General features: G+C 48.5%; 1 protein-coding gene across 1 annotated transcript in view; it reads right to left on the bottom strand.

The window, feature by feature from the left end:
* The window catches only part of TOP3B (DNA topoisomerase III beta), a 138,089-nt gene that overhangs the window by 62,511 nt on the left and 55,435 nt on the right, over positions 1–20,143 (bottom strand). The gene's annotated exons all lie outside the window — the stretch shown is intronic.

Below are 20,143 nucleotides of genomic sequence, written 5' to 3'. Positions count from 1 at the left end.
ATGCTTCAGCACAAGGAGGACTGCAGACCACTAGCCTCTCTCGCCCCCCCTGCCCACTTCATATAATGTCCAGAGCTCAGCCTCTAACACGAGCAGGATGAAAGGGATGGATAGAGAAGCTATTGGCCACACGCTCCCTAATTTCTCAAATAGCATGAGGAATTCATAAATGAGAGAGATTGTGAGCCGAATGAAGACCACTCCTAAAGATGTTGAGGTACATGTGATGACCACCACATTTTCTTGCAATCATGAATGCCACAAGAGTAAAAAAAAAAATCATTAAAAAAAGGTCTGTATTGCATTTATATTCCAGGCTTCCGGCCTACACATTTGTGGCACAAATTAAAAAAGAACAGAATAATATTCGGTCAAGTGATCTCAAAACGACTGGCAAGTCCGAAAACTCTCATGGCCAGCGGTCAGCAAATACAAAATGCTGCACTGCAGAAGAAAGCATGGCTGGAGTACAAAACTGGACTGAACACCTGTGTGTGGGTCTCTAGGGCCACTGCCAAAAAGTCCTGTCGCATGCACTGCCAGACGGGTTACCTCTTCAGCATGTCAAGGGCTGCCTAATGTCAGGAGTCTCCTGCAACAATAGCAGAAATTTAGAAATAAAGACTTATGTTTCCCCTTACGGCAGAGATGTGCTTCAGACACAAGAATACCATTAGGCTGGGCGGCATAGGCCAGGGTGCATAGACGGCCCAGAACAGGTTGAGGTTCTCCTACTTTCCTCTCGTGCCACAACAGAGCTCAATCAATCAATCACAGATTCTTTAAATCGCGCTACTCACCCGTGAGGGTCTCAAGGCGCTGGGGGGAGCAACTCAGGTCAGTCGAAGAGCCAGGTCTTGAGGGTCTTCCTGAAGATGAGCAGGGTGGGGGCGTGTTGACCTGTTGGGTCCTGGAGAGGGAGGAGTTGAGTACGATGCCCAGGTTTCGGTCGTGGTCCGTGGGAGTAGGGAGTCTGCCAAGGGCAGTGGGCCTCCAGGTGTTGTCCCTTGCAGAGGGGGATGGTCCGAAGAAGAGGACCTTTGTCTCCTCCGAGTTGAGCTTCAGGCAGCAGCTGCTCATCCAGGATGCGACGTCCTTTATTCCTTCCTGGAAGTTGAGTCTGGTGGTGATGGGGTCTTTGGTGAAGATGAGCTGGGTGTCGTTGGCGTAGGATACTATGCTGAGTCCATGGTGTCTTGACTATGGCAGCGAGGGGGGCCATGAAGATGTTGAAGACCGTGGGGCTGAGTGACAATCCTTGGGGTACTCTGCAGTTGATTTCTGTGGGTTCGAAGAGGAAGGGTGGAAGTCTGATCCTTTGGGTTCTGCCGGTGAAGAACGAGCAAAGCCAGTCGAGGGCGGTTCCCTGTGTGCCGGCGTCATGGAGTCTGGTGGTGAGTGTGCGGTGGGAGATAGTGTCGAAGGCTGCAGAGAGGTTGAGTAGGATCAGGGCTACGGTGTATCCTTGGCCGAGGAGGGTGCGGATGTCGTCGGTGGCGGAGAGTAGAGCGGTCTCGGTGCTGTGGTTGCTGCGGAATCCGGATTAGAAGGGTTAAGGATGGAGTTTCCTTCGATCAATTTTGTTAGTTGGACATTGACGGTCTTCTTGGTGACCTTGGCCGTGAAGGGGAGGAGGGAGATGAGTCAGTAGTTTTGTGGTATGTGGGACCTGCTGAGGGCTTCTTTAGTAGGGGTCTGACTTTTGCGCATTTCCAGTCGTCTGGGAAGTTCCCGGTTTCGAAGGTGGCCTTGATGGTGTGCTGTAGTTCCCGAGCGATGGTGGCTGCGGCTCTGTGGAAGATATGCGGGGACAGGGGTCCTTGGGGGCTCCTGAGTGGATGCTGTTGATGAGGTGTCTTCAGTGGTGACCGGGTTGAAGAAGGAGATGGTGGACTGGCTGGCATTGCTGGCGGAGGGAGTGGTTTCGGAGTCAGGTGTCTTGTCGTTGAAGTTGTTGTAGAGGCCCTTGATTTTCAGGTGGAAGTAGGAGCCCAGCTTGTTGCTGAGGTTCTGGGAGGGATGATGTCTGTGGTTTCGCTGGGGGGGTTTGGTGAATTCCTGAATGACGCTGAAGTGTACCTTGGAGTTGCTGGAGTTGGCGAGGATCTTGTTCTGGATGAAGGTCCTTTTGGTGGATCGGATGTGTTGGTGGTATTCCATCATGGCGTTCTTGTAGGTGGTGCGGTGTTCCGAGGATTTGCTGTTCCTCCAGTTCTTCTCAAGATGTCTGCAGGTGCATTTGGCTTCTTGGAGATCGGTGGTGAACCAGGGGACCTTTCTGGGGCGCTGTCTGTCGGGGTTGCGTAGGGGTGAGAGCTAGTCTGCGCAGTTGGTGATCCATCTGTGGAGTTCTTTTGCTGTGCGGTTGGTGTCGGTCGAGGCTGTGCGGGCACTGCTGTTGAGGGTGGAGATGAGCAGTTCATCGGTGACCTTGCTCCAGTTTCTTCATGGAGGGCGGGGTACAGGTTTTAGCGGCGTGGATTTGTTGACGAGGAAGTGTGCACAGTGGTGGTCTGTCCATGGGAGTTGCGTGTTGTGGCTGAAGCGGATGTTGTTCCCACCAGCGACAATGGGGTCAAGAGTATGTCCTGCCTTATGGATAGGGGTGGTGTCGAGTTGTTTCAGTCCGATGTTGCCGAGGTTGTCCAGAAGGGTGGCAGAGTTGGGTCCGCTGGGGTTGTCGAGTTGAACGTTCAGGTCTCCGATGAGCATGTATTTCTTGGAGGCGATGGTGTGGGGTGTGATGAGGTCAGCGATGGTAGTGGTGAATGAAGTGGAGGGTCCGGTGGGTCTGTAGGTGAGGGTGCCGCAAAGTGTGGTTCTATGGCTCGTCTGGATCTGGATGTGAAGGTGTTCGGTGGTGGAGGAGTCGCCGCTCGTTGTGGAGGTGGAGAGTCAGAGGGAGCTCTTGTGTGCGATGGCGTGTCCTCCTCCTGGGCGGTTGGGGCTGTCCTTCCTCTGGGTCTTGTATCAGTCAGGTATGTTTGTGGCGATGTCGGGGGCGGAGGTGGTGTTGGTCCAGGTTTCTGTGAAGAAGGTGACGTCTGGCAAGAGGGTGTCAAGGAGTTCCCAGATCTCTTCGGGGTGTCTGCGCAGGGAGCGCGCGTTGAGTTTCATGCACTTCAGGGCTTCGGTGGTGTTGGCATCCGACGTGGGGGCGGGGACCGTTGTGGTGTGGAAGGGGGTGAAGGTCTAGCGGCAATGATGGCTGGAGAACTGGCCGTGGGTGGTGTTCGGTGTGGACAGCTGGCAGTTGTTGTTCCTCCCAGGCTTGAGTGAGAGGAGGGCAGCTGAGTCGTATCTATGGGATGTCGGAGGACCAGGGTCCCTGGCGCTGGTCCTGGTCGGGTTGCGGGCGGGCGCAGAAGGGCTTGCCTTTGGTTCGGCAGCAGAGTGCCCGCAGCGCACGGCCCGCAGGGAGGTTGGGGACGGAAGCACAGCAGGGAGGCGGGAGCGGGAAACAGGCAGAGGGGAAGGGCCGTGGGAGCTGCAGTGGCGGGGAGGGAACAGGCAGCATATCACGCAACAGATATGCAAACAGACAAACAAAAAGACAGAAAAAACGGGCACAATATCAAATAACCAGAAAACGGGCACAATATCAAATAACCAGAAAACGGGCACAATATCAAATAACCAGAAAACGGGCACAATATCAAATAACCAGAAAACGGGCACAACACAATACAGCCCAGAACGGGACCAGCAGAAGAGCAAGGATCTCCCGCTGGATCATTGGGCCTCGAACACCTATCAGCTGAGGAGAGCGGGATTCAGCGGCAGCGGCCCTACAGCAAAGCTGCTGGGGGAGATGTTAAGTATGAGAGAATGTGAGTGAGACTGTGAGTGAGTAAATAAGAGAGAGAGAGAGAGAGAGAGAGAGAGAGAGAGAACGCACACACCGTGTATCTGAAAAATCAATTGCCTTCTGTCATCAGTCGGGATCCCTATAACTCATGGGTGGGGGAATCATATCACCCGAAGCTCGAACCATGTTGATGTTTATGATGGGCAAGAAGATTTAATGTCTAATTTGTCTGATGGACAAGTAGACATTAAATTGCGTAAATAATAAATATCGGAGCTGTGGGCACTCTGGGGTGCACAGCCAATCAGAAATGAACACAGAAACTCAGAGAACCTTTCGAGGCCTCTGATCGTCTTGAGCATCGGATCGCTCTCCCCTCCCCTGCGTCGCAATCATGTTACCAGGCACAGGAGCGAGCGCTGTCAGCAACTCCGCATTTTAGCACACGAGTTAACCCCAGAGGAGCCTGAGCTACCAGCTGATGCAATGGGGTGTGCTTTGACGAGAGCACCAAGAGGTAGCCGTGCAAGAGACTTGACAGTGAGTATCAGATACCGGTGGGGAGGCCCGGGATTGCAACAATGTTAATTGTGAAGCTGCCTGCTTCCGAGGTAGGTAGGTGTCTACAGTGAGCCTTCATGAGTGTGTTACATCGGTCTGTTCTGCCAGAGCTGTATGCGCGCCACCTGTCAGTTTGGGAGACTTTGTGTCACTTCTTTGTGTGTGAACTGGGACTCCTTTGGCTTGTTTTTCGATGGTTTTTAGGAAACACTGGCAGGTCAACTCTTTTCATCAGGATCACAAAGTGCCTGAAGAGAAATTCACGCAGTTAGCAATTTTGACGCTGGACTTCATAACTTGCCAGTGAAACTGAAGTCTGTATCAAAAGGATGTTCGTGGTCTTTATTGTTGTGTAGGTAACTGTGCATGTGCAAGATGAGTGGGTCTGTGTATGAGGAATTGGGGAGGTCTAGAGTGTATTTTTATTATTAGACGGGGTCCGGGGTGATATTGAATTAAGACTACTGGTTATCTCAGTCTGGGGGTGGGATTAGGAGCACTATGAAGAAGAAAAAATAGAATGTCTGTGCATTTCCGAAGGTCAAGAAATGCAGGGCATCTCAATGCCTCAGAAAAGCTGCACATGACGGAGCAGGAAAACATTGCTTCAATGCAACTCACTTTCAGCATTCCTTTGTAGGAGACTTGGGAGGGGGTGAGGGAGGAGAGGGGTTTTCATTTTTGTCATTTCGCCGTCTGCTCTTTGTAATTTGCTCCGGTGCCGTCCTAGTCTAGGAATCGGATGTAGGTTCCTGTATTTTTTGTCTTCTCGTCCTCTTAACTCTGTGTGGCTCTGTGCTCCGGGATCTGGCCCCCTCGGCACCCTCTACATTGCTGAATGGGTATAAAGGATATATGACAAGCTCCATGTTCTGCTCAAACACGAAAGTCAGTATTCACAGGCCTACACTTCCCAGCTGACTCTCTGACACGATCTTTGAAGCAACGTGTAGATATCAAGGACCCCCTGATTATAAAGAATACAAAATTCCTAGGTCAGGGAAAAGCTGGTCGATAGAAAACAACCTAGGCAATCATAATTAAAATACAATAATGAACAAAGATATACAAGGAAAGAGAGTTACCAGTGAAACCAGTTTCTAATATTTATTAACATATGTATTAAAAAAAGAACACACAAAATTCATATATGTAAAAAATTCACACAAGATTATAAGTTCATTTACTACATAAAAGAGGGAGGTGGCATATTAGTTCTCAACTAATATGCCACTTCCCTCAACTAATATGCCACCTTCGTCTTTTATGTAGTAAATGAACTTATAATCTTGTGTTATATTGATTCATATACTTTTTATTGTATGTTGATTCTTTGATATATAATGATGAATTTTTTACATATATGAAATTTGTGTTTTCTTTTTTAATACATATGTTAATAAATATTAGAAACTGATTTCACTGGTAGCTCTCTTTCCTTGTATATCTTTGTTCATTATTGTATTTTAATTATGATTGCCTAGGTTGTTTTCTATCAACCCACGATCTCTGAAGCAGCCAGGGCATGAATTGCGGTTTCACTTTAACTGCTTGTCCCTGATAACCTTGTGCATCAGACATGCACGGCCACTCTATTTATTTAGTGCTGCAGCAGAGTACTGGCCCGTCAACCCCATTGCTTCTGCACTACTTAAAACAAATATGCAGTTGATGCGCAAATATGCAAGGATTGTTCGGCCAGTTCCTGACTTTGTCTTCCTCTCAACTGAAAAGGAACCCTGTACTCTGAACCTGGGCCCCTTCGGCTTTAGAATGTAGTTGCTGATTAAGAGCTGGGCTAGTGGTGGGATGGTGTGTGCGAGAAGAACACACCAGTAAGATAGCACAGCCTAGGAGTGCACCTGCTGCATAATTCATGAGCTATGCACTCTTAAGTGCAGGTCGAAGAACCTGTACACCCCATCACTTATCCTTCACAGTGCAGAACAGAGCACCTGCAGGAATGGGAATACAGGGTGCAGGAGAAGAAAAATAGCTCAGTGAGTTCACACACCTGCTGCCACCATAAGTGTAATTGCTTAGTTCACCCGCACTCTAGCATGGTGCTCCAACATTCCGAATATCTTCTTTCTCTGCCTTTGTCCGGAAATATGGGATATGATTTAGTTGCAGTAGCACTCCAGCTAAAGCCCCCCCTCTAAAATGTGTTTGTCAGCTATTAACTGGTTCCTAGATTACTATTTATTTCTTTATTTATTTTGAAAGTTTTATATAGCGCGAACAAGATCTTTGCAGATATCAGAGCGCTTTACAGACGAAGGTAATAGCATGTGAGTACATAACAATTGGGGTGGGGAAGGTACATGTGGGAGCATAATCAGACTCAACAGCATAGTCAGATCAGACAGATACATCAATAATGATACAAATAAGTAATAGCGTAAACAGTCAGGAAGGTCAATAATACGAGTCATACAAAAAACGGATCTATATTCTAGCAATCGACTCCCTAACCGTTTCTGGCTAAAGATGTACCTTGTGTGAAGAAAAACAGTAGCAACTTTGTGTGTTTTTGTGTTTACGTATTATCTGTAATGGAGGGTGGGGCAATTACTGGAGAGTCTTTTGCCTGCAACTATCAGCAGTAGGTGCTGTATACATTGCTTTATTTTCCAGTTATTAATTAGGGGTGTTCACTTTATTTGCTGTCAGTGCAAGGTGTGCGTTTCCATTTTGTCTGTAGTGATGGGTAGGTTCAGGTTGAGAGGAGTTGTAGATTTTCCTTAATTGCTGAAGAATCAAATGCACCATACATGATGGGTCGTGTGTATTTGAAGACCTTTACACCTCTTATGGCTAGGAAGCAGGGAGAGGTGGGCTTTGACATGTTCGGATTTGTGCAGTGCGTTGGTCCATGCCCTAAGTATGGTTTTGGTGTACCCCCTGCTCCCTTCCTCCTACAACCTTTTTTGGTCCTTCAGGGAAATACTAGATGCAAGTCAGGCTGCAGAAGGGGTTAGAGGACGATCAGAGACCACAATAACAGAGAGAAAATAAAAACAAATAGTGGCACTTTTGGATGTTTGTTCAGCTGAACCGTTAATATTGGATTTTGACATCCTGGTAGCTGAAGCATAAATAATCTTAATTCGTCAAATTTGCCTTGAATATCTATCAGGTCAGGAAAGGGTATCCAACTCTACTGTGATTGAGCCCAGGTGTCTTTGCTAGATGTGATAAGGAATGCTGAGTCTTTCCAGTGACTCACTGCCCCTCCATCACAATGATCTTTAGCCCCCCACTTCTAGATTGACTGTTTCTTTCCCTTGACTGTCCTTCCCTTTGCAGTGAGAAGGGAATGAAGTTGTATTTGCTGCTATGCAAGTGTGTGTGTCGTATGTTCTACATAACTTTTGTCCGGAGTTAGACAAACTTGCACATCCACTGAAGAGTTGCCTCTCCATATCAGTGAAGCCTCCGCTGATGCTTCTGCCATTACTACACCGGTACTGTGCAAAAGAACCTTGCACTGATACTGCCAGTTTTGTATATGATACTTGTGTGGGAAAAGAATGTGCAGATGTTGCCTTGTATACACCATAATGTAACCACCTTACACCTGCCCAATAGTGTAAAAAGAGAAGTTGATTTAACTTCCCCATCCAAAGTATAAAAACTCGGGGGAGGAGCCAAGATGGCGTCCGGGTAGGACGCCCAGTCCCTCGGCTCCGAAGACCATCTCCTCCTTAGCAGTAATCCTGCCGGCTATCCAGTGGCGAATTGTGGATGGTGATGTTTTCCGGCGACCAACGGAGAAATCCCGAGGCTGGAATGTCTTCGCGAGCGGGAGAAATGACCGATCGAAAATTGCGGCCCGCAGCAACTCGGAGACCGGGGCCTCGAGTAGATGGTGAGGCCGGCTGCCAAGTACGCAACTCCGGATGCCAGCGATCGCGGTGAGCCAGTCGGATCCTTACTAGCGCGCAACAGCCGAACTTCAGCACGCACGCCCCGCTGGACTACAGGTACGGATTTAATCGTGCCTGGCGCTTTGTTTGGGGCGACCGCACGGCTGCAAGTGCCCTGTTCGCTGGCTGCCGAGAAACGGCTTGTGTAAGAGTCCCGCAATCGGCGGGAGGCTCCCGAATTCCTGCTCCCGCTATATTTCACAGGAAGGCGTCTCTATGGGTCCTAGCTTGTGGCAATATATTGGCATCGTTTGTCATCGTTATAGTGCACGGAACTTTGGCTTCCCACTTTGAGTACCCTGGCCTGCTCGGAGTGTCTACACCCACGCATATGGCGGACATGATGGAGTACAGCCCGGGGAAGTCTGAGCTACAGTGTGGTGGCGGACTTGTGGTGCAGGGGGACGCACTCGAAGGGGAGAGTAGTGGAGACCTGGGTTATGGCGATCTTCTGACAGCTATTCTCTCTCTCCGTCATGTTATGGCGTACTCTGCTCAAACCCTGACCAACAAGGTTGATGATATTGTGTGTGCACTGGGAAGATTGAGAATGGAAGAATCGCAGGTACATGTCGATTGTTCTTGCTCCACTTCCGTCTCCAACAAGATGGCTGCCCTATATTACAATGGCGGATTTGAGACTCCGACCTTCGAAACATTCCATGTTGATGATGTTGCACGCCTGGGACAACGTGAAGACCTCGGACTGGAATCGCGACGGGAGTGCTTGCCCCAAGCCATACTCCCCATTGCCCGGGGGTCGCCTCGGGTGTTGTTGGCTGTTGACAATTTCCTTCCTGGATCGGCTCCGCAATATACCATGGGGATGGTTCATTTCTTGTTTAGGCTGGGATCATTGGGTTTGCGCGCAGCTGCCATGATTGGGATGTTGAACCGATTCGACATTTTTGGGTTGCTGTTCGCGTTCTTTTGGGACACTTTGGTGAACTGTGGTGAACGAGACAAAACGGGACAGGGATGAACGCTTCCTATTATGGACTGATGGGTTCCTCGTTGCTGACTGAGCCAGATATGCGACGTGCTGATTTCTCTGATTGTGCTAAGTACCGGTTTCGTGCCTTGTAAATTGCTTTGCTCGTAATGTTTTTTGTCACCGGACTTTACGTCACTATTGAATCTATGGGAGGGTGATGCCCGGGGACTAACATGTGGGTTGTGGATTGTTACCCTTGCTTACGCTGTGGGCTGCTTTTGTGCTTCCAACTTCTTTTGCTTGTAATGCTTGCCGCCGCCGGACGCCATGCTTTGTGCTGTTATTGGCCTTCTGGGAGGGTGGAGCCGAGGGACGGGTGGTGGACTCCTCCCCGCCTTTCTTCTTTAACGAGAGTTTTAGATTAGGATTCTTTTCTTACTCTCTATATTTCGGGACTCCTTTTATTGGGCGACAGGCACACTGCTAGGGGGGGGGTAGGCCGTAGCCATCTGCAGGGGTGCAGGGTGGGGGGTGAATGGGGGGGGGGGGTTTGTTTTTATTTTTGGTTCTATGGGCCTTCTATTCTTTTTCTTTTCTTCTTTTCTGGGTTTAGACGTTTCTTTTCTAGGTGGTGCGCAGTGATTCTGGCATCTTTGTTGCATTGTGCATTTGTCTATCCTGATCGTGTCAGGCCGGAATCAACCTGTTGTGCTATGTTATCCTGCTCTTGTCTATCCTTCGGAACAAAAACTTTAAAAATTAGACCTCAATATTCCTGGATCAGATCCTTCGCGCTTACTATGTTATAATGTACTGCATCTGTGAGCCCTTGGGCTCTTTACTGTGTTGTATTTGCGATTTTCATCAATAAAGGTCTTACAAATTTTTTTTAAAAAAAATAAAAAAAAGTATAAAAACTCTGACAAGAATCGTGGATACAGTCTGAGTGAACCACAGTATCTCTGCTATGCGATTTAGCTGCTCCATGAAGAGTTGATAAGCTTGACCAAGAAGTGCAGTTATTCCCATCTACACATGTTTATCAGAACATCCCTTGCGTATTTTTGAAGCAGGAGAGCTATGAGTTGGCCATATGAAGGCGAAACCCCTTCTGTCCTACAGGTTCATATTCCGACACAGTCGTACCCAAAGACAGCAAGAAATGTTGTTAATTGCCAGTCTGCACTCTGTCTATAGATATCATTTCTTTACATATGAAAGTCTGTCACAGACAAACCTGCTGATACATGGGTGCAGTGCACAATGACATCTTCACACACGCTGTATAACTAGCCAGTTCAACATTTGCATATAAGTGTGCATCACCCTTCATTGCACAATTGAACTGGCATTTGAAATATGAATTTCACATATGTTGCACTGATTGCAGTGCAGGCTCTCTCTGTGCAGACCTAGCTTACTTATTTATACAGGAGGTAGGGCAAGAAGATAATTACAGAGGGCAAGTAGATTTCTGTAACATTTTGTCCCTAGGCCAAGTAGATTAATTACAAATGTCCACACCCCTGCTCTAACTGCACTGACCATGCCATTCCGTGTCCTACAAACAGTTTACAGGGTCTTAATTAACCCCTTCGCTGCTCATGAGGAGCTCAGCTCATCATGAGGCACAGTTGAGCTGTGCTTAGGACGAGCTGAGCTCGTCATGAATAGAGGGATTCGTGGAATGTTAGCACAGGAGGGGAAAACCATTAGCAGCCAAGGTGTTAAAAAGCAAATCATAATTAACTGGTTTTCTAAAGTGAATCTGTTCAGCACTGATCCAACTAGCACACTGCACTACTCTAAAACGCTGCTCATTGTGAGATAATAAAATGAATAAATTACTACCTGGAAGTGCTCAAGAAATGAAACTCTGAATTACCAAATGACAGGGTTCTCAAGAGCAGTAAAACACTAGTCATCTCACACAGTGACCTCAGGGATGCAGTCCTCAGTAGTCTTCCTTCGTGTTCAATGGCCCCATTTTGAAGGTGTTGTATGCTGTGCCGCAAGACTCACCCACTTAATCATAGTTGTGACAACTTTTAGCCTTGGACTCTCAGGCTCCATACAATCATTGCATGAATTTAATTTTAAAATGTGTCTCTTGTCCAGTAATAGATTAGTATGCAGCTTATTTACACACGCACACATTTTTTAACTGTACTCAGCACAGCATCTAACTTCTTGCATGACAACTCTGGACCTCTAGCATTTAGACAAAATCAGATCTTTGACTCTTTGGGTCAAACTATGGTCTCCTTGTGAGACACATCCTGCATGAATTATTCATTTTTCACTCAACAGCTTTTGTTTAAATCTGACCTCTCTGTATAATGAATGCTTCTATTTCCTCAGCTTTGGCAAGCAAGCAAGCTATGGTTAATTATTATTGAAAAGGGCGACCTGCAGAACTTTGGGCCCGATTCATAAAGCTAAATTACACTTTTGAGTAAGTTTACACTTTGTAGTAAGTTTACTACATTATCTATTCACAAACTCGGAGTGTAAATGTACTACAAATGTGTAAATTACACATCTTCACCCCCAGACTATTACAATTGACTTACTCTTGTATGGGTGGGTGACATCCCCTCCCTAAACCCTTCTTACTCTGCCATAATCCGATCCCATTTAATCAATCAATCAATAAATCACGGCATTTGTAAAGCGCGCTACTCACCCGGGAGGGTCTCAAGGCGCTGGGGGAGAGGGGTATGTTACTGCTCGAACAGCCAGGTCTTGAGCTGCTTCCTGAAGGAGAGATGGTCTTGGGTTCGCCAAAGGTGGGTGGGGAGGGAGGTCCAAGTCTTGGCTGCCAGGTAGGAGAAGGATCTTCCACCGGCGGTGGCTCTGCGGATGCGTGGTACGGTGGCGAGTGCGTGGCTGGTCGATCGTAGCTGGCGGGTGGGCGTGTAGAAGGTCATGCGGTCGTTGAGGTACTTGGGGCCCAGGTCGTGGAGAGCCTTGTGTGCGTGGGTGAGGAGCCTGAACGTGATTCTCTTGCTGACGGGGAGCCAGTGCAGGTCTCTCAGGTGTCCGGTGATGTGGCTGTGTCGGGGGATGTCCAGGATGAGTCGTGCAGAGGCGTTCTGGATGCGTTGGAGTCTTTTTTGAAGTTTGGCTGTGGTTCCGGCGTAGAGGGTGTTCCCGTAGTCCAGTCGGCTGGTGACGAGTGCCTGGGTGACGGTCTTCCTGGTTTCAGTGGGGATCCATCTGAAGATCTTGCGGAGCATGCGCAGGGTGTTGAAGCACGAGGATGAGACAGCGTTGACTTGTCTGGTCATTGACAGGGAGGAGTCCAGGATGAACCCCAGGTTGCGTGCGTGGTCCGTTGGTTTGGGCGCGGTGCCCAGGGCCGGGGGCCACCAGGAGTCGTCCCAGGCGGAGGGTGATGAACCAGGATGAGGACTTCCGTCTTGTCTGAGTTCAGTTTAAGACGGCTGTTTCTCATCCAGTCGGCGACGTCTTTCATCCCTTCTTGTAGGTTGGCTCTGGCGGTGGTGGGGTCGTTGGTGAGGGAGAGGATGAGCTGGGTGTCGTCGGCGTAGGAGATGATGTTGAGGTTGTATTGGCGTGCGATGGCTGCGAGGGGGCTCATGTAGACGTTGAAGAGGGTTGGACTGAGTGAAGATCCTTGTGGTACGCCGCCGATGACTTCGGTGGCCTCGGATCTGAACAGAGGGAGGCGGACTCTCTGGGTTCTTCCGGTGAGGAACGAGATGATCCACTCCAGCGCTTTCTCTCGGATTCCGATATTGCTGAGGCGCTTCACTAGGGTGCGGTGGCAGACAGTGTCGAACGCCGCAGAGAGGTCCAGGAGGATGAGGGCCCCTGTTACCCCGTTGTCGATAAGGGTTCTGATGTCGTCGGTGGCTGCGATAAGGGCGGTCTCGGTGCTGTGGTTGGCCTGAAACCCGGACTGCGAGGGGTCGAGGGATCCGTTCGTCTCGAGGAAGGCGGCCAGCTGTTTGTTGATGATCTTCTCGATTACTTTGGCCGGAAAAGGAAGGAGCGAGATGGGACGGTAGTTCTTGAGGTTGGTGGGGTCCGCCGTTGGTTTCTTCAGGTGGGCGGTCAGCTCAGCGTGCTTCCAGCTCTCCGGGAAGGTGGCGGTGTGGAAGGAGGAGTTGATGGTGTCTCGGAGATGGGGTGCGTTGATGGCGTCGGCTTTGTTGAAGATGTGGGCACGGGTCGGTTGGTGATCCGGAGTGGATGGTGTTCATCGTGCTGGTGGTGTCTTCGGTGCTGATCGGGTCCAGTTGCAGAGGGTGGTGGTGGCGGGCGTTGGTTCGGTGGTAGGGTGCGTGGTCTGTGCGTCGAAGCTGTTGTGTATGTCGGCGATATTGCGGTGGAAGAACGAGGCGAGTGAATTGCAGAGGTCTTGCGAGGGAGTGATGTTGTTTCCGGCGCTGGGGTTGGAGAACTCTTTGACGATGCTGAAGAGTTCCTTGCTGTCGTGGGCGTTGTTGTCCAGTCGTTCTTTGAGTGCCTTCTTCTTGGTGGCGCGGATCAGCTGATGGTGTTTGCGGGTGGCGTGCTTGAGGGCAGTCCTGTTGTCTGTGGTCTGGTCGAGCCGCCAGGCTTTCTCGAGGGTGCGGCAGTTCTTCTTTGATTCCTTAAGTTCGTCGGTGAACCAGGGGGTTTTCTTGCTGCCGGGTCTGCTGGGAGGGTTCTTTAGTGGTGTAAGGTCATCGGCGCAGGCGGTCAGCCACTTGGTGAGGTTTCTGGCTGCTTCGTTGGGGTCCGTTGTGCTGGTGGGAGTGTTCTGGCTGAGGGAGGCAGTGAGCCGCTCGGCGGTGATCTTGCTCCAGCTTCGGCAGGGGACCCGTTGCGGGTGGTGGTGGGTCGTAGTTCTTCTGAAGCTGAAGTGGACGCAGCTGTGGTCGGTCCAGTGAAGTCCGGTGGCGTGGCTGAAGGAGATGTGCTTGCTGGATGAGAAGACGGGGTCGAGCGTCTGGCCGGCGTAGTGGGTGGGGGTGTTCACCAGTTGCTTGAGTCCGAGGTTGGCGCGGTTGTCCAGCAGGGCGGTGGTGTTTCTGTCGTTGTTGTTCTCCAGGTGGAAGTTGAGGTCCCCTAGGAGGATGTAAGTCTGCCACTTTTTGCACTCAATACCACGTGTCCCTACATTTAGAACTAAAATCTATACTTATATGTGTGGAGACACTACAGTCAGGATGGAAAACTCTGTACATATAAGTATAGGCAAAACTTACACTTTATAGAAGGTTTTTGTGGAACATTCTGTAGTACTACGAAATATACAACAAAGTGCAGTTAGGTAATCAGGTCCTTAGTGTTCCAAGTACTTACCACTCATGGAAAAACATATGCAGGGGCTTACATCTGCATTGCTAGGTAGGAAAGACACAACACTATCAGGATTTAGGTCATTTCATAGTCTCGATTTAGATGCCCTCCAATTAACAGTACATGAGAGCAGTAGATTAGCTTCATTTTACTGGACCTCCCTGCCACTTTTGCTACAATTTCTCATAATAACATTTTCGTTCAATTACATTAAATTTGCAGTTAGGATAAAGCTCTTCCCTTGCTCATCTCTTATCTACACCTCCTAATATTAGGGATTTAAGCTAGAGAAGCAAGTAATATCTGGGGGTCCTGGCTTATTCTGACCTTGTTTTCATCCATGCTGTCCCTTGGGAACAGTTAATTATGTCTTTTGCCATCCGACGCCAGGAGAGGCCGGACTAAACAACAGTAGCTTCATGGGTGACAGATAATGCCTTAGCATGCAACAGACGGAGTCTAACTTTGGAGGAGCCCCCAAACGCTAAAGGCTGATGGTCCACACAATTAGGTGCCCATTCTCCTCTGGTTTATGCAGTGAAAAACCATGATTAAGCCAATATCCCAGAAGCTCTTATTAACAAGATTACTCCTCCCAGCTGTTGTCAAAAATTGATCTACCGTCACATTGCCAGAAGGCAGTCTTCCATGCTAATTATTCTTCCTTGGCTGGATCATTGCTAAGGTTTCATGTTGGGTATCCTAAACTGTCAACAATCTAAATTACAGCTTCCACAAGGACGCACTCATACTTCTTAAAACTTAGCTAAATTCCCTATAACCAAAAGAGTTTATTTCTGGTCCAGGAGTTATTCACCACACCCATCCAGAGCAGGGGCCCGACTATATGCAAGAGAAATTAAAACTTTATAATTCCAATAATCACTAAGCTCATCTACGGCAGTAAAGATCACGGTCTAAGGATCCACATAGGCAAGAGAGTGACAGCACCTCCTTAATCTGTGCTGACAAGAAATGGTATGCTCTGAAATTGGATTTAAGGATTAGAAACTAACCATATCTCATTCAGGAAAATGTTAAACCCTGTTTTTTACTAAGAGCGTGATGTTTATTCTGGATTGGAATATTTTGTGCAAGGACACCATTGTGGTAACAGCCACGCTTTATAACGTTTTTAACATGACTTAACGTAGTCCACCTCAAACCCACTGAATACGTTTCCAGAGAATATCTTGCCACAGGCTCCAAACCAACTGTCGAATACAATACTTTAGGCCTGTTACACAAGATCATGCATTGCCATGCAAGCGTTTTACTTTGTGAATCTGTCGATACCGTGCCCCCAGAGCAGTTGCTAAAGGTCAGCGTTCAGACCTTCAGTTCATGAGATTCCGTGGTGGGATTCTAACATTTGGAGACAGACTAGTTAATGCTCAAGGCTCAATCCTCAGGAGCTTGCTTCCGCCATCCTTCAGCTTCAAAGAGTTTTCTAACATTCGGGTAATCCCTGGAGGCACACCTGTTCTGGCTAGTGTTTGGACAGCCTCCTAGCTAGCTGTTCAACCCCATTTTTAGGTCGAAGCCTGCATTGCAGGGCAAGGCCCTGCTGCAGGCAAAGACCTATTGTGAACAGGGGGATTTCAGTACTGCGTGAAACCACGCCCCCTTTTTCCATTGGCAGGCCTCGCGAAATGGAGGCCTGCAATTGGAACTTCCGTGTGTTTTGTAGATTTGTCCACTTTCGATCCCGCCTCCCGAGGACTGGGTGACCTGCTTTACGGCACCCTGACAAAATGTCCTTGTATGTTGTCATGGCAACCGTCAAGCAGGCCACCATGTCCGCAGGAGCCTCCCTAGGATTGGCCCAGTGCCGCCTACGTCACCGGAGGCAAGGGGGCGTCGCCAGGCAAATAGGAAGCTTGTTGTTGTTCGAAGCAAAAATCGGTACGTTTACGTTGCAAAGTCCAGACTAGTAAGAAAACATGTAATATATCACAAACTAACTTGTTTAATCATGTTTGTTTGAAACAAATGAACTTTTTCGCGTATTAATAACAGATCGGAGGTCTGCATTAGTCATATTAGTCCCAACTATTCCTAGTTGGTTATGTTGGGGCGCACTAATCCAACATGGCCGCTTCCGACGTACGGCATTTATCTCACATTGCATGCACCAGCCCTCTTGCATGTCTTTCTTCTATGTCCATTCCGTATACCAGCCGACTGGAAGTGGGTGCCGCGTGATGTCACGCACCGGCTGTCCGGCGGAGCCAAGATGGCGGCTATGGCTACGAAGGTGAAGCAGGACATGCCACCCCCCAGGGGGTACGGCTCCATCGACTACAAGAGGCACCTAACTCGGAGGGGGCTCTCCGGTATGTTAAGAAGACATTCAGGATTTGAATCGAGAGGAAGTGGCGGCTAAGGTGACCACCTCTCTTCAGAATGGTCGCTATATCCAGTCCTGGACTTAAGTGTGGGAACCCAATTTACCCTATCACACCTTTTACAATTTTCTGAAAGTGCACAACCTTCGTGTATGCAATGACAGAAAGAATAGGTCACACTGGGTCCCTGCGTGGACACCTGCTACAGGCCACTTTTTGCCATTCTGACATTTGTAGTCCTGCTGTGTTTTTATGATAAGTTGTAAAAGATAACATAAACGACTGCAAGATCTGCTACACACATGAACGGCAACTCTCTGCTGCACTTGAAGTTTAGCAAATGTCACACAGCATTATGGAAGAGGGGGTACAGCAAGATCTGACACAAGCGCTGCACCCTACAGCGAGGTTTAAACGATGATCTCTGCCTATCGGGTCCCCCTGGGCGCTTTAGGGAGAGCAACGAGCGGCGCCAGCATGTGAGAGCCCTGGCTGTGCCAAGCTGTATGTGTGTGTATATGTGTGTGTACAACCATGAGTCCGTGTATGTGCAAAATGTAGGTGTGCCAGTGTGTGTGAAATTGCATGAGCATGCCGGTGTGCAAGTATGGGTGTGTGCACGAGGTGTCAGCATGTGATTGAGTGTCGCCTGTGTGCAAGTTGTGTGTCCTTAAGTTGTGTGTCGGCGTGCGTGTAAGCACGAGTCAGTGTGTGCAAAAGTTATGGTGTGTGTGCAAGTTGTGTGTGCGTGGAAGTAGGAGTGTGTGCATGTGTGTCAGTGTGTGTGCGAGTGTCAGTGTGTGTAAGCATGAGTCAGCATGTGTGCAAGGTGTGGTGTGTGTGTGCCAGCCTGCTGCGCTGTGTGTCTCTGGGCCTCGGCAGACCCCGGCTGTTCCCCAGTCCAGGCTAGGAATGCGCTCTCTTCCCATATCTTCAGCCAGCCTTCTCCGTCACTCCCTTCCTCTTCCTCCTCCTGCAGCCTCTCCCTCCCCAGGGACAGCGGCCCTCCCCTGACCCACCCATAGCCCGCCCCACATCAAACAGCGTTCCCAGTCACAGCTCTCCACCAATATCAACAGCACTAACTAGAACAATACGGTACTGTGCATTTAATTCTTCGGGTTACTACGATCGATGCTGGCCTGGAAGGTGCGCTCTTTATGTTTTTAGTGTGAACAGTTTATTTACTTCTGTCATTTCATATAGCGCTAACATGGGCCGGAGGCATCAGAGCGCTTTACAGTAAAGCGGGACATGTGAATAACAACTAGACCTGGCCTTTACGTAAGTGATTAGATGCTCACATGACTCGCGTTACTCCTGACTTGTGCTGTATCTGCTCTGTATTCCTTTGAACATTACCGACAAGGCCTCACTTTCTATCATTTATTTTTAACAATAATAGCCAGTAACCCCCCAGATCTCTGCTGATATAAATAACACAATTATTACTGCCCAGTACTACACCTTTGCAAATACATTTTGTGAAATATTGGCCAGTAGGTCACATATTTTTAGTTTATATGTGCACGACTGACAAGCACACAAACATGACAATGGTGTGTGCAGCTGTGTACGAGGACAGTGTGCTCCCGTTGGTGTGTGCGACTGTGCAGTAAGGACACTGTGCTAGTGTGTGCATGAGGGCAGTCAGTGGCCGCGCACGCACGCTGGTGAGCTCAAGCTAGGGTCACACACGCGGGTCTGTGAGTCTGTCCATCCATGGAGCAGTGCACTCAGAAGAGGTGTGTGTGTTTGTGTTATTGTTGGTGCGGGTTTGTGAACTATGCGAGTAGATTCGGCTACGGTGTGCCTGGGTGACTGACTGCATGTAGTGATTGTAGGGGTGACGTCTGTGGGTCGGTGTGTCTGGGTGAGTCTGTGGTAGCCTGGTAGGTCATGAGTCTGTGGCACAGTAGTGTGTGTATATGGGTCTGTGGTAGGTCGGTGTGTCTGGAGGGGTCTGTGGTAGGTCGGTGTGTCTAGAGGGGTGTGTGATAGGTGGGTGAGTCTGTGGCATGCCGGTGCAAGTCTCTCCTAGTTCGGTGTGTCCGGTTGTGGCTTGCTGTGCCTGTAGTGTGAGAGACAGCATTGTGTGTAAGAAAGACAGCATTGTGTGTAAGAAACAGCAGTGTGTGTGTGAGAAACAGCAGTGTGTGTGTGAGAAACAGCAGTGTGAGAGACAGCAGTGTGTGTGTTCTAGGGAGAGACAGCAGTGACCTTTTATTATGATTTGGTTTTGGCATTGTTATTTGCAATGTCAATAGCTCAGCAATAGGTCTCGCATTTGCGAGAGATTAAGCTATTGGCATTGTAAATGACAATACCATTTACTTATCTGTTTTCAAAACTAACACATAAATAAAAAGTTTGTCATTTACAATGCCAATAGCTCTAAATTTTGCAAAGGCGAGACCGTTGCATTGTAAATGCTTGTTTTTCTAGACTTTCAGTTATTAATCCAGATTCTAGTAACCACTCTAACCTCCCCTGGAAAGCATTCTGAAGCAACCTACAGGTGTACCAATGTGCTGCAGAGACAAAAATATAAATGTAAGCAGCCATTTGATCAGCTAAATCTCATCTCTCTCAATTTACATTTTCTCATGTACTAATTGGAAAACTTTAGGTCACGTACCCAAGTTAAATCTGGTGCCTGTTAAGCACGGACACATTTCATTTCAATCTCTAGAAGCTAGGTTCCTTTTGTCTTGTGCATGTGTGGTCTGGCTTAGTTATTTACAGACATCTGCATGTACGTATTTGACTACCACAAGATTTTTTAATCACATTTCAACCTAAACTGGGAGCCAATGTACAACATTCCATTTTTGTTACTGGTATTTAATTGTGTTACACTGGTAGAAAGTCAAAACCCCAAGAGCTTCTGACCCTTTCTTTTGCCAGAACCACCATACAAAATGATGCAATAGCATGGTGTATTAACCACTGTTCCCACAGCTGCCCCCTATTCTCTCATGCTATGTCAGGTAAAATTGTAGACTGGGCGCCCAAGAGTTTTCATTCTCCCAACGCAGCATTCCCAGTCCCATTGTCACAGCAGAGAGGTGCAGTGGAGGTACTAAAGGGTTCTACCCAGTAACCTGCAGTGTGTCCCGCCTGGCCAAAGAGAAAACTCTTTTTCCACTAGGACAGTGGGTCGGTTAGCGTTGGTGAGGAGGATCACATCCTTTCTTCTGAGACTGTCAAAGAGGATGTCCTTTGTGATCACATTTTGTTTTTCCTTTAG

Source organism: Lissotriton vulgaris, chromosome 11 (genome assembly GCF_964263255.1).
Source record: "Lissotriton vulgaris chromosome 11, aLisVul1.2, whole genome shotgun sequence".
In the NCBI taxonomy this organism is placed as follows: Eukaryota; Metazoa; Chordata; class Amphibia; order Caudata; family Salamandridae; genus Lissotriton; species Lissotriton vulgaris.
This window is presented reverse-complemented; position numbering and strand designations above follow the sequence as displayed.